The 15187-nt window shown below is 33.9% G+C and overlaps 1 long non-coding RNA gene across 1 annotated transcript; it reads left to right on the plus strand.

Annotated features, from left to right (window-relative positions):
* The first annotated feature begins 8 nt into the window (after window positions 1-8).
* Window positions 9-1011, plus strand: LOC149140302 (uncharacterized). Its single transcript, XR_016264220.1, has 2 exons — window positions 9-140; window positions 811-1011. It is a non-coding gene; the product is annotated as an uncharacterized LOC149140302 (long non-coding RNA).
* The last annotated feature ends 14176 nt before the right edge of the window (window positions 1012-15187 follow it).

Raw genomic sequence — 15187 nt, forward strand, 5'->3', positions numbered from 1 at the left:
CAGGGTTCCCTTCTTCAGACGCAGTCTTTGCAACGAATCCTTTGAATTTTCTCTCTGAGAGGACATTGAAAGGAACATTTTTTGGAAACTATAAACCCCTTTCTCATTTACCAGGGCTTGTAGAAATGTATTTGAATAAGGTAAAACTGGTATATTATTTATTTAGGGCAAGGAATTTTTCCAGAAACTATAAAGCTTTTTCTCATTTGCCAGGCCTTGTAGAATTGTAATTGATAGAGTAAGATTTGATCGTTTTAAAATTTGTGTGGTGAGTATTTTGATTATATTGGGAGTTCGGAATTAATTCTATAATAATTTGAGTAGATGTTTCAAGTTTACAAGAAGACTCATCATCCGGATAAGTTTCTTATAATGAGTCTTATCATTGGAACAAATTCTTGATAAGTTTCTCATAATGAGTCTCATCATTGGGACAAATTCCTGATAATGAGTCTTGTTTTCGAGTAGATGTTTTAAGTCTTGTTTTTGAGTAGATGTTTTGAGTTTACACAAGACTCATCATCCGGATAAATTCCTCATAGTAAATCTCATCATTGGGACAAATTCCTGATAATGAATCTTGTTGTAGACTCAAAACATCATCTCAAAAATAACTACTGTGAAAGTAACTCCAAAAATAATCACTTAATCACTTTTTATGAATTCCATCGTGATCTTTTTATCTGCTTAGATTTTCTGATAAAAATATCTCTCACACACCATGCCTGCTCATTTCCTTTCCGCCTACTTAACCACTAGTCTGTAATTAGGTTTTTAGTCTAACATCCTTTCCTGTTTTATATTTTGCAGAAGCTTGAATTGGAGAAATTTATCACACATGAGGTTTCATTTGCCGATATCAATAAGGCATTTGATTACATGATTAAAGGAGAGAGTCTGAGATGTGTGATTAAAGTGATTGGTAATTAAATGGGATAGAGGAAGTCGTAAGTTTAATACGAGTGTAACGTACATACAGTTACTGTAATATTTGAATTTTTCTGAAGTTTATTACAGCTTGTGTGGTGGATAGTTATGATGGCATCTGCTTATTAGATTGATTTCCGTGCACTCGATACATTGCAGAAAGAACAGTGAAAGAAATTGTTATAATTTTGAAAGATAAATTAAAATGTCATAAATTTGAAGCATTGTTACTGCTATGGAGACTTGGACTTGGACTTGTTATTAAATTGATAATTCAAAATTTGACTTGTTATTTAATTAAAATTGGATTGGTGGAAAATTTAAATTTTATTATTATTATTATTATAAACGAATGTTTAAATTATGTAATTCAGAAGATGTATAATAATAAAAAATCAAAATTATATTTTCATTTTTTTTTAAATAATAATAATATTGAAATTTTAAAATTGAATGGTTTTGTTTTTATAAAATTAAAGATTAAAATTGTAGAATCAAACAAAAATGAATATTAAATTTTTGGAAAATGTTTTTATTTTGAAAAGTTACATAATATTGATATTTATCATAATTAGAAATTAAATTTAAAATTTTATTATTTTTGAATAATAATAATATTTTTATAAATTTAAATATTAAAATGGTAGAATCAAAGAAAAATGATTATTAAATTTTTGAAAAGTTAAAGCATATCAATATTTATCGCAATTAGGAATTAAAATTTTAAATTTTTTAACAATAATAATATTTTTGAATATTTAAATTTAAATTTGAATGTTTTTCATTTTTTGTTTTTTTGTTTTTAATTAAAAATAAATAAATTATATATATAGATATAGTTATAAATATAGTTATAGATATAGATATAATAATGAGTAAATATATTTCATTAAGTTTATGTTTAGTCACAACATTTATTTAAGAAATCTATTACAAATATTTCATTAAATTTATGTTTAGTCACAACATTTATTTAAGAAATCTATTACATTTTTTCATTCTTTCTCTTATGTAAACATTAAAGGGACTATGGATTTTTACAAAATTTATTACATTTTTATAGGTATATATCCAAAAATAACTTCCTAATAAAAGAAAAAAATTACAACAATGCATATATCTTTTGAAATCATCATCATTTTTCTCTGGTGGCTTATTGAGGTCTGGACATTTGTTCACTCTTCCAACTTGCAGTATTGGATTCACTTAGACTACTATACAAAATTTGAACGTAGTTTTGTTAGTATGCAATCTACTTTCGTAGCACTTCCACCCCATCAACTTTCTTGGCTAACTTATCTTTCAGAGCTTGGACCTCATCTAGCATATTCACATTGGTCTCCATTTGCGTCTTCTATCTCATATTCATCAGTATAAACCTGAGGTCTACAATATTCCATAGATTCCCCACCTTTAGAAGCTTGGTTAACCTGGAACTTGGGATCCACTCAATCACCTGCGAATCTTCGATATATTGTTCTTATAATCATCCATCCCAAAGGCACAAAACTCATTCTCCTCCCACAACTTTCATTTGTTGTCCCGAGCAAAAGCACTTTTGCAACTTCTTAATAGTTCAATGCCTAGGCTAGCTTTGATTTCACCCCTCTATTCTCCATGCTAGATTTTTCCAAACTAAGTCCTTACTCTGTTATCTTGCATAGCTTCTTGTAGATATATCTTTTATTGCTTGTGTTCATGGTTTTGACATCTTGCTCCACTCATTTCAGAGAAATGAAATCCAGTGAGTAGAAGATAAGAATCACGTTCTTGAGTTGATGTGTCTATTTCTCATGCTATGGTCATATGATGGATAGGAAATGTTATAGCAATGGTAAAATGAAATCAAATAGGGGAAATAATTACAAGCATATGAGAAGTTGCAAATAGATTTCCTTCATCCCTAATAAACCAAAAGAATTAAAAGTATTTTTACCTCAAGTTTGTTTAGCTATCGACACTTACTAAAATTTCTATTGAATTTGAGCTTATAGAGGCTGGAAACTAATAAAAAATATCCAAAACAGAGAAAAATAACAATCTTCAAAAAACATAGAAAAGTGCCTTGCATCCCTAATTGTGCCTATGTAAATGCCCGCAGGACCAATCCAAAAGGGCATGTATGAAAAAAGAAACAAAAAACAAAGCCATTGCTAGGAAAAGAATGCCCCCGAGCTAATGATTAAGTCATTGCGTAGGCATTCGCACCTAATCTTCCTGAGCAAGACAGAGGCCCCTCGCTTGGAAAGTTGATATGCCAAAGAATTTTGCTCCTTGAAGAGTGGCAAAAGGACATGGAATTATAATATGCCATCATGGATTTTATTTTCTCCAACCAGTGAAATAAAGATGGCACTAGAAGAGAGAAATGCCCCTTGGCCGAGTCAATGACTGCCTTCGAGTCCCCAACAATCGAGAACTCTTCTACAACATGTCATGATGCACAATGCATCACCCCCCATAAAGCTAACTCCTCTACTCTAACATTGGTGCCAAAACCTGCAAACCAAAAGAAATGGTAGGCCTCATATGGTTAGAGGATGACAATAGCACCACACCCACACAAACCACTCACAGAGGCTCTATTAAAAAACCCATTAGGGTAAATTGTAAGATCCTAAGCATAAATTTTTTTAATAGATATGCCACACTTTAGTGTTCTAATTAAAATGTTTGCAATAAAAAATACACAAAAGGGGTCTGAAATGTAACCTCTTATTTATATTAATAATTGAAAACAAAGATACATGCTTGTAAGATCCTAAACATAAAAAATTTTAATAGATATGGCACACTTTAGTGTTCTAATTAAAATGTTTGCAATAAAAAATACTGAACACAAAAGGGGTCTGAAATGCAACCTCTTATTTATATTAATAATTGAAAACAAAGATACATGCCCGTAAAATTTACACTGAAGCCCCTGCCAATGACATGTACAGTTTCTCATCAAATGATTGAACCAACTAAAGCACACATGTGGACCCTAAATGGATCGACCAAACAAAGTACACCACAAGGTTTTCATCCTAGGGATCAAAGTCGAACTAGCCACACCAAGTTCTCAACAAAAAGTCAATAGGATAGACAAACTCAAGATGCCCAAATGCCTTGCTCCTCTACCCTTTTATAGGCTTGATGGACTCTCTAGAAGCCTTTTTTATTATTTTCCCTAAAATACGAAGGCAAATACCATGGTCAAATATCACCCATTTTGACCATATCAAAAAAAGGAATATTACAAATCCTCCCTCCCTGAGATTGCTTTCCCTCAAGCAAGTCACAATTTTCTGTCAATATGGTTGTCTAAAGTAGCTGAGTACCAATATCGGGGTCCCATATGAACCACTGAATCACCACAATATGCCATTGTATCACCCATTAAAGGATAGATCTCCTAATGACTAGATCCCATATCAACCTTCAAGTCCACTGCCCATCAATATATCCACTAGTGTGTGAACTTCCACCTAGATCCCAATCCAAACACTGACTCAACTTGCTTTCATTCTATCCTCCTAAATCCCAACACCACCATAACCCAACTTCATAGCCCATGTGCCATGGCTCTAACTATAATATGTCCCCAACTATGAATATCCTCCCAGCAATCATCTCATCAACCAAGTACCAACTCATAATCTCTTATTTGTACGTATGAGAAACAATCCCATCATGTTGAAGATGTGCTACTCCGATTATAATTGCAATGCTCCTAAGTTTTTGAATCGTTGCTCAGTCTTGGCCCACCTATGAAATACATCTAGAGGGCTCCCATAAGATCCATTTAGAGAAATTTTCCCCTTTTTTCCAAATGTACATAGGTGTGTTGATAGATTTCCAAGCCCTGTCGATGTATCCCATAAGAGGGTTACTTTTTCACTCCCTAGTATATCCCTCTTGCTACCTTGTGAGGGACTTGAGTCGTTCCTCAATGCTAGACAACTTAGTCATTGACTCGGCACATAGCCCTATGAGTTCCTCAATTTTCATGTTCTCTTATAAGACCATGCCTCAGACTCTCTAGATTTTATGCTTCAACATCATAAGATTTGTCTTGAAATGCTTAATCTTCCCCTAGAATTCCTCTACTGGAAATTATGGTGCCCTGTTGAATGCCTCTATAATTGTCTGCACCAGAGACCTCACTATCATAGCCCAAACTTGAGCCTTTGACCCACGAGTCTCTGGAAATGGCTGCTCCTGCACACTATGTTTGCCATGCTCCTCCTCATGTTCATGCTCATCATGTCAGTTGACTATTGTTGACTCCTCACTCAAGTCTCCTTGAATTTCTTCTTCCTCACCTTCTCCATCTGTGGAGACTATCTGTTGTCTGTCCTCTCTAGTTGTTGAACACAGATGCACTAGTGGATTGCTATCTACACTTGATTGTTCATTGACATCCTCTTAGAATTCTATGGACTCTATTGTGGACCAGTCTACCTCATCAATACTATTAGGAAGAATTTCCTCCTTCCCTTCTCCATGCACTTCTAAGTGCTTGTCATGCTGGCTAATTATTATTGGCTTATCTTGCAAGTCTCTTTGAATAACATCATGTTGTTGCTCACCATCTAGACTTGACTACTCAGATTCTTCATGTGTGCTTTCTTGAAGATCAACAAACCAAAATATAGAAGAATCCCCATGATCAGAAGGAATATCCTCCTGTTCTTCCCCTGTTGCTTCCCTCCTATTACTTGGGCATGAATGGTTAGGTGCCCAAGATCCCTTGTAGATAAAGCATAGTCCTTTCCTTCTTAGCTCATTCTTGTTGTTAGTTTTACTTCCTTTGTTCTTGCTTTCTCCATCAATCCTCATCAACTCCTTCTTGGTCAACTCCCTTGTGAGCAATTTTATGTTTCACCTGACCAATTTCTCACCTAGATCATAGACATATGGTGATACAATTAGTTTCTTTCTCCAAATGGCCAACAATTTGGATCTCAAGTCGTCCAATCCTTAAAGGGTTTCTACCATCAACTGCAATATCTCCCTTATAATATCGTTATTGTAAGGTGGTAGCGGCGATGTAATAGCTATGATCTTCCTTAGACAGGAGGCAACTGTGAGCTTGATCTCTTCACAAGGATGCTCCTAGAATTTGGACGACTTCAGAGCAAGCATGGACGACTTCAGAGCCCAATTTAGCTTCTTCCATTCTAGTTGCTGCACCTTGGATAAAAATGTGTCTAAATCCTCCAATTTATGGTGGACTATTACTCATTTTGTTCGTTGCCACTAGGATCCAAGTGTGAAAATCTTATTCCCTCTTCTGGGTCCTTCCTTCATCTCCCACTAGTGCTTTTGTTGCAAAATAGCATGGACTATTTTTGAGAAGGGTCTACTACTTTGACTTTTTCTTTTTTTTCTAAGGAGGTATTGTTGCCTAAAGACCCCATCTTTTCTCTAGTTCATCAAGAATGTTTTTGGCGTTTTCTAAGGACTCTTCAAAGCTCATCTTTCCATATACAAGATATTGTAAGATACCAAAACACTACTTCTTTATAGTTAGATTACATCAAACATTTTTTCATACAAACATTATGTCAAATAATTACCATGTAATAAATATTTAAGATCAATCATGTTAAAATAGCAATGCTTAGCTTAAATCAGCATTCTTACCACTTATGGTTTGGCCTTTGAATATAATCTCACCCATTAAACTCCTAAAGGTAACAATTTGTTCCTGGGACTCACTCCAATTATTTTGAAGCATCAATGTGCTATGGCACTAAGGGTTGGGACAAAAAAATATGACAAAGATCTTCTCAGCTATTTTACACCCAACTTTTTATCTCATTCTATTTTATGTAAAACTAGGATAAGCACTTTTATTTATTTTATATGGAGGTAGGAAAAGGCACTTAATACATTTCTCAAACCAAATAACCATGAGATGCATCATACTATAACAAAATGGCATGATATTAATTTATTTGAGTTGTTTGAGATTTTTTAGAAGTTTTTTTCAAGTGTAATATTTCTGAAATTTGCAAGAATTGATTGAAATCACAACATTGATTAGTAACTTCGGCACAATCCAAGTGCTTTGGGGATTTTTGAGGGTGCCAAATCCATATATACAGTCAAAAAACCAGTTTAAATAACACAAATCAAGATTTCACTTCAAAATTTTTAACCAAATTCCAACACTGAAAAGTCCAAAAAAAATAACTTGATTGTCCCAACCACCAGAAATGTTTTGAATTTTGATAAAATATAGTTTACCCGATTCCTTTAAAAAAAAAAATATCAAAATCGACCTTTGCTGAGTGGTGCGACAGATTTGCTTAATAGTTCAAAACAAAAATAAAAAACGATGGCTCCGCCATGATGAGTGATGTGTGACCGATCTTGATGTGGCGAGATCAGTTTACCTCTTTTCACTCACGATGATCCTTAGCGCCGATGGCTTCTTGGCCTCACAGCCAGACTGTTTAGCCTCCGATTCTTGGTACTGATAGTTCTATCCTCTCAACATCGCATTCTTCGACGCAATGGCTCTCTCGGTCCTTAATCTTCAATATGACACTTATCCTTCGCACTAGTCATGTCAGCGTGCATATGCTTTCGACATATGCAACCCAGCGTTACGTATGAATGACGCTCAAACAACTGTGCGTTGACCCACGGTCTTGAACCTCCTGCGATTGGTCCCTCGATCTCTCCTTAGTTTATAATAGCTGCAAGCTAAACTACTGTAAATCCTTTGCCTCCGAGAGTGACGACATTGGAAGAGGATTGTGGCCATCTGTATGATGTATCGCCTTTCGTGGGAACACATAGAAACCCACGGCCGTGGAAACTCATGACCTTGATGACTCTTGTCGTGTGGCCGTTCGGCCCTGCAAAGTTCTCCTGCACCGACGCTGCTGCAATACATATGCCCAACACACCTGAGTTTTGAGGGATCAATATGACCTGACACTGATGTATATGGGCAAAGATTGAAAACTAGTCACTAAGGCAATGATTGTCTAGTGACGGAATACGTCCATCAGGCATGCATGCTATGGCAGGCTATTCCCAAAAAAAATCCAGTCACGAGTATAAGTTTTCTGAAAGCGTGATTGATGTAATTGGCCGTCTCTGTGGTACAATTCGACGCTTGCTTGTCTCTGCTGCAGCTCTATTAATGAGATCCATGGAGATCCATTTATTCGAGGGTACTTATTCATGCTGCTTTAAATAAAATCTTAAATGAACCACCAACCCAACTTAACTATGATGGTCGCTGTCGCTTGTCCGCATATTGTTCGCTTGTCCGCATATTGTTCCCCTGCTTGTTCGCATATTGTTCCCCTGCGTGGTGGAGAGAGAATTCCCGAATTGTTCAGGTGGAGAAGCAGAATTCGTTCGAGATCAAGAAAGTGGACACCAGACTTTTCGATTTCATTCCTGTGCCTGGAGGTTGCTCTTTGTTGCTCCAAATTCACAGGTAAGTTTCTGCCGAAATATGATTCCTTTGCCGAAATATGATTCCTTCAAAATGAAGCCTGCCCTGTAGTGACTTGTTTTTAGTCTTTGCCCAGTTGAATTGGTGATGCCAGGCTTATATAACACGAGAAACAGTCAAATCTAAAGCACTCACTGATCATTCGCCACATTCGAGTGCCTTGCATTTGGTAGCCTTAGTCGCAGAATTATTGATGCATTGATGATCATAACGGAGCCTCGCCCTCGCCCTCGCCCTCGCCTTCGCCCTCTCCCTCGATCTCCTTTGAAATGCACGCGGTCATCAGTCGTTGGACTTCTGAATGATTATTGCGCGTTAAGCGCTGTTAAGCCTTTTGCTTGAATGGCAAGAAACTGCGGACCTCCTCTGATTTGATTTGCTGTTTTACCGTGAAAATCGTTATTAGATGCCCGGTCCCAATCAGTCCTGAAATCAACTGGATACTTCGTCTGCCATTATTACTCCATACAACATTACCATGGTCTGTAGTGACTTGTTTTTGGTCTTTGCCCAGATTCTGAGCCATCAGCTTGACAGTGTCTTTATCATGGTTTCTGTAATCTTATTTCCAGTTTTGAGCCATCAACTTGACAGTGTTTTTATCATGGTTTCTGTTATTTTATTTCCAGTTTTCTTTGTGGCAAGCCATTTTGGTCAGCATGGTAGTTATAGGCTGGTGTTGTATGATTTTTCTGTGGTTAATTGCTGCAAGTTGCAAAGCAAATATTACCATCTCTGGAGTCAAAGTTAGCGGCATCAATCAAAACCATTTTCTGTTAGAATTTCGATTGTCAAAACCATTTTCTGTTAGAATTTCGATTGTCTTATTTAAATGTTTAGTTGCGGAGAGCGTTTTAGATTCCCAGACAGTGATTGTAGCTCGAAAGTAGAGGCTGTAGTGTTGCAGTCGAGGACTTGAACGAAATACCATGCCTAGTGCATTATGGTTTCATTCCAAAATTGACAAACGTTTTTGGTTTCATTTCAAAAGTAACAAACATCCTTAAATCAATTGCAGACTTTTAAGAATTCAACGATATGGATTGATGATTTTAAGAATTCAGCGATCAGGGGTCATAGAGAAAATGTAGGAATTCAAGTATCATGGGTTAATTATTATGGATTACTAGTTACAAAGTAAATGTTTTTTTAATATTGAAATGTATAATCAATACAAATTTAAGTAAATTGAATTAAAATATTAAATTATAAATAATTAAACAATTTTTGTTTTAATGATGAATCATATTTGTTGGTTTCAAAACCAACCACATTTACATTTACTGGTTCCAAACTCAGTAAATTAAATTATAAATAATTAAAAAATTTTGTTTTAATGATGAATCATATTTGTTGGTTTCAAAACCAACCACATTTACATTTACTGATTCCAAACTCATAGACAAATAAATTTAGATGTAATATTTGCCTAAAACATGTCTCAAACCATTAAACAAAATATTTATTAGATATATCAAATCTATAATCACTATAAACTCAACTCAAATTAACTTTAAATTGAAACATTGCAACGAAACCTCGCGTAAATGAAAAGTTATAGATATTTGAAGTCCATCTCAGTGCATTTCTGTAAGCCATATGATTGTTCGAGTCATCTATACACAAGAGAAGATGCGAAGCTATCTATTGCGCAACCCAATTCATTTATGAGGAAATAGAACATTTAAGCTTAGGAGTTGCATGGAGTAGTTGCAAGGATTCAACTCTCAAAACAATTTGAATTCTTGCGTTTCTATAAATTATCAGAGTTCGAAAAAGGAAGAGCTTGTTAGCAAGTTCTTATGGGTTGAGCAATTCTGGTAGAAGATAGGCACTTGACCATTGTCATAGTCTATAGAAGTATGGTTGTAGATCAAATTTGTGGAAGACCTGGTTGGCGTTTAACAACAATGTGATAAGTTTGTTTTAAATCTAATTTGTGGAATACATGACTGATCTTAATGAACGATAGGATGAAGTTGAGGTTTTAAATCTGTGTTTCTCGAGAAAAATCCAATACATTGTCCAGGGTAGATTTCTCTTTAAGAAATTTAATAGATTTTTAAGTGTGAATTTCACTTGGTTAATGATTTATTTAACCAGCAAAAGATATAGGCTTTTGGATTAAATTTAATTAAAGATATTCGTGGTAGAGAATGGATGTATTAATGTATGAGTTATCAAGATTACTTTATTATTTTTATGATGTTTTAGGTATTATATCACTTTTACACTAGACTATCTTCTACTTGAATATTGAAAAATTTTAATAACCATCATAGCATGAGCGGAGAGGGATCCAATTTCTTTAAGTCCAATTTCTTTAAGTGCAAATTTTTTTAACGAGGGATTCAATTTCTTCTAGTGTAAATTTTTTTTATGAACGGACATTATTTAAATATTTTGTATAGTTTTTTTTTTCAACTATTTTTAAATATTTTCTTTTTTAAATTTACATTAAATATTTTGTATAGTTTTTTTTTTTTTTTTTTTTAATTTATATTTGGGTCTACCAGAAAAATTTCAACTTTGATAACGGATGGATAACGTTACACATCACACTCAACTTTGATAACCGATGGATAATGTTACACATCACACTCGGTTGTAGAATGAGCCTCTCGTCTTAATAAAAAGATGTTCCAAATAAGAATGTGAAGGATAAGAGATGAAGATAATTGTGGGAGAAGAAAAACATATGGACTTTATGGTAAATAATTGTGAAACATACCTTGCAATTGCATAAAAGAGAGATAAGTTGAATTGTATATTAAAAAATTATGGGAAATAAAAAATATAATATTTTTATTTGGGTTGCTAGAATATATTGGATAATAGTATGTATTATTGATATGTGTGGTGTTAAGTTTATAATTTGTAATTTTGGTGTGGTGTGGTGATATTTTGTAATTTCAGTTATGTCAGGTCCACTCAATTCTCAATTCGAGAAGAGCCGTAGTGTAACTATTGTATGTTAGGAGCCTTTTTTGTTGGATATTATTGTTGGATTGAATTTTTCTAAAATTGGATTAGCTAGAATAAATTTGAGTTGTAAATTTTTTATTGCTTAAATCTAAATCCAATTAGGGTAGGAATTTTTCAAAAAGTAAAATATCTCATTAGAATAAGAGTTTATTTATTATTAAATATTATTAATATATATATATATATATATATATATATATATATATATATATATATATATATTATTTATTATTATTTTAATTATTAAAATATGTATTTATTCTATTGAATAGATATATTTTTCTATTATTTAATATAATATTAAATTATTTTAGTTACTAAAATTATTATTATTATCATAAAAATATAATTTATTTATTGCTATTTTAATTATTATAATATTATTATAATGTAAATATAGTTTATTTATGCACACTTACTAATATGATAGGCTTGAATATGTCTATTTATTTATATAATTAAAAAACTGTAATATCAACATTTTCATCCTAATATTATTTTAATTTTTAATATTTGAAAATTTAAAAAATATGGCTGTTTTCTATATAATTATGTTATTGGTATTTTTTTTAAGTAATTAACTAAATAATAACTGTAATATAAAGTTAATTAGAATTTTTTTAATTTTAAATTGTTAAAAGTAATAATAAATTAATATTTTGATTAAATTGCTGTAAATTTTATTTTAATGTAATAGTATAACATGTCATAAATAATTTAATAGTATAATGTATTATAAGTATTTCAAATGATTTTAAGTGAGCAAGGGAGGGATGAAGATGTTAGCAGGAATAATGTGAGAGGAGGGAAGAGAGTGGAGTGGAGGGAGGTAGTGGAGGAGAGAATGGAAAGTAGTATTCTCAGAGTTACGTAGTAGTTGGTGGGAAGTGACAGGTTGTCACAGTTGTCAGTCATCAGAAGTGTGTATGGAGTATGTTATGGAGATTGGGTGAACACCTTCTTGTCTAAGAGGAAGTGTTAATTTTTGCAGCATCAAATGGTGTCCGACTCTTGACTTTGGTTAGACAGGTTAAGAAACACTATAAATCTAAAACCTAGAAATCGTTTTTGGAAAATCCACCTAGAAGCAACAAAATTAAGTTAATTGGTCAGTAATTAATTTTTCCTACGTCTAACTTAGGGAAAATGATTAATTAATAGTAATTAATTGATAAAGGTGGGATTTGTCTAAAAACTCACATGAATCAACTCATAAATGATATTATTCTATAAGGACTTAATCGTGGTCATCCGTGATCCAACTGGAGATTATAAGAGGAGGTTGATGGGGTTGAGGAGGAACACAAGCAAGGATGATTTCCTTGGCAGAGATCGAGTTTCCCAATTATAGTGATTGAGCAGGGGGAAGTTCGAGTCAAAGAGGGGACACAAATTCAGTGAGGGGAAAAGACAGTGATTCTAGAGGAGATTCCAGTTCTGGAGAGTCATTTATAAGAGGGCCGAGTTTTCCTCAGTGAGGTTGCGTAGGGACTTCGTAAGCAGCTTCAAAGAAGGAGTTCGATTCAACTGGAGTGAGGGTCACGTTAGTTGCTGGAGGCCAGGAGAAATTTTATAAGGGCCAACAAGTAATTCTTGGAAGTTGAGTTGGGTTGGACGTCTTGATAAGAGGATCTTCTAGGTAGTGCATGTGAGGGGCTACACAACATTGGCACAGAGGTTGATGTAGGGGTTTCGAGCAGCCCAATTTGTGCCAGATTTGGAGCTGGATCAGTGTTGGGTGAGGCAATATTTGTCTCACTAATTTTTGTGGCTAGTTTATCATGTAGAGGATTGTTAGTTTTGGGCATCTAGAGGTTGTAGTCATAATTTCATTGTTGCATAATAATAAAACCCTCAGTTGTTGGACTAGTTTTCCCGCATTGGGTTCTTCTATGGACAACTGTCCAAAAATAATGTGTCAATTTTATTGTGTGTGCTATCATTTTCTCAATGTCCAGTTTATTTCCGCAACGTACTTTATGTGTGAAAATTTGCGGTGTGATTTATTCGTTATTTTTTCGTAACAAAATAAGCTGCATAATTTAATTAGCCAGAAGAATAAATTTATAGTTGCTACAATTTAAGGAAATTTTTACATTGCTAAAACTAGTAATGCCACTCCTGTTGCTAATCTATTCTTTCAGGAAGTTGTAAGATTACATGGAATTCCAAAAAGTATCGTCTTTGATCAAGACATCAAATTTTTGGGACATTTCTGAAGAAGGTTGTGGAGGAAACTGGGCACATAATTGAACTTTAGTTTAGCATACTACCCACAAATGGGTGGTAAAACTGAAGTGGTGAATAAAATTTTAGGTAATATTTTGCATAGTTTGGTTGGAGGTCATCCCAAGCAGTGGGATAAAGCCTTCACTCAAGTTGAGTTTTGTTATAATGACACTCCACTTCTCTTTTACCAGGCACATAGATTCTATATACCTTTGAAGTTTCATTGTAGCCACGTTGCTCCCGCATGCATGAAAAGGGTGATGTAGGGCCTTTTTTGGATGATGCCACAATGAAGGAGGCACCTTTTGGAGATGTACACATGCACTTTGGGACTTTATTGGAGTTAGGATCACTCTTGTACCTTTGCATCAGTTCCTTGATGCATTATTGCCTACTTTGGAGGATGATGTCATGGTGGAGACCATTCTTCTCCAACACGTTTTAGTTATTTTTGGTATTATGTTATGTTTTAAAACTATTTCAAGGTCATCTTATGACCTTTGGCCTAGATGAATGCTCAAGTAAAGTTGTTTAGGGGTTTTACTTGTAAAATCATGAAAAAGTGACTTGATTACCCTCCTATACACCCAAGAGAACCATGCACATTTCCATATACGCGTAATTTATGTATATGGAAGTTGTGCATATACTGTAGATTCACATATATAAAAAACATGCATATACAGAAGTTTATGTGTATATACAGAAGTTGCACATATACCTGGAAGATATGTGCATATAGAAAAGTTTCGCATATACAGAAGATATGCGCATATCTTCCGTATATGCACGATTTTCGTATATGCAAAATTTCCATATATGGAAGTTGCACATGTACAGTAGATGCACATACATAAAAGACGTACATATATGGAAGATATTCACATATAAGAAAGTTATGCATATACGGAAGATATGCAAATATCTTCCATATATGCACAATTTTTGTGTATGGAAGTTGCACATATACAATAGATGCACATATATAAAAGAGGTGCATATACGAAAGATATGGACATATAAAAAATTTAGGCATATACGGAATATATGCGCATAAAAAGAAGTTGTGCATTTACGGTAGATGCACATATACAAAAGATGGACATATATGAAAAATATGTGCATATATTGCATATATGCACAATTTCCGTATATGTGCAATTTCTGTATATGGAATTTGCGTATATACGGTAGATGCACATACATAAAAGACGTGCATATACGGAAGATATGCACATATAAAAAAGTTATGTATATACAGAAGATATGCACATATCTTCCGTATATGCACAATTTCCGTATATGCACAATTTCTGTATATGGAATTTGTGCATATACGAAAATTATGTATATATGGAAGATATGCACATATCTTCCGTATATGCACAATTTCCGTATATGTGCAATTTTTGTATATGGAATTTGCGCATATACGATGCAGATACATAAACGACGTGCATATACGGAAGATATGCACATATAAGAAAGTTAGGGATATACCGAAGATATGTGCATATCTTCCGTATATGCACAATTTCTGTATATGCGCAATTTCTGTATATGGAAATTGCGCATATACGG

The sequence above is a fragment of the Pinus tabuliformis genome, chromosome X, assembly GCF_031772625.1.
Source record: "Pinus tabuliformis cultivar Carrire ecotype Pingquan chromosome X, CPIR1, whole genome shotgun sequence".
In the NCBI taxonomy this organism is placed as follows: domain Eukaryota; kingdom Viridiplantae; phylum Streptophyta; class Pinopsida; order Pinales; family Pinaceae; genus Pinus; species Pinus tabuliformis.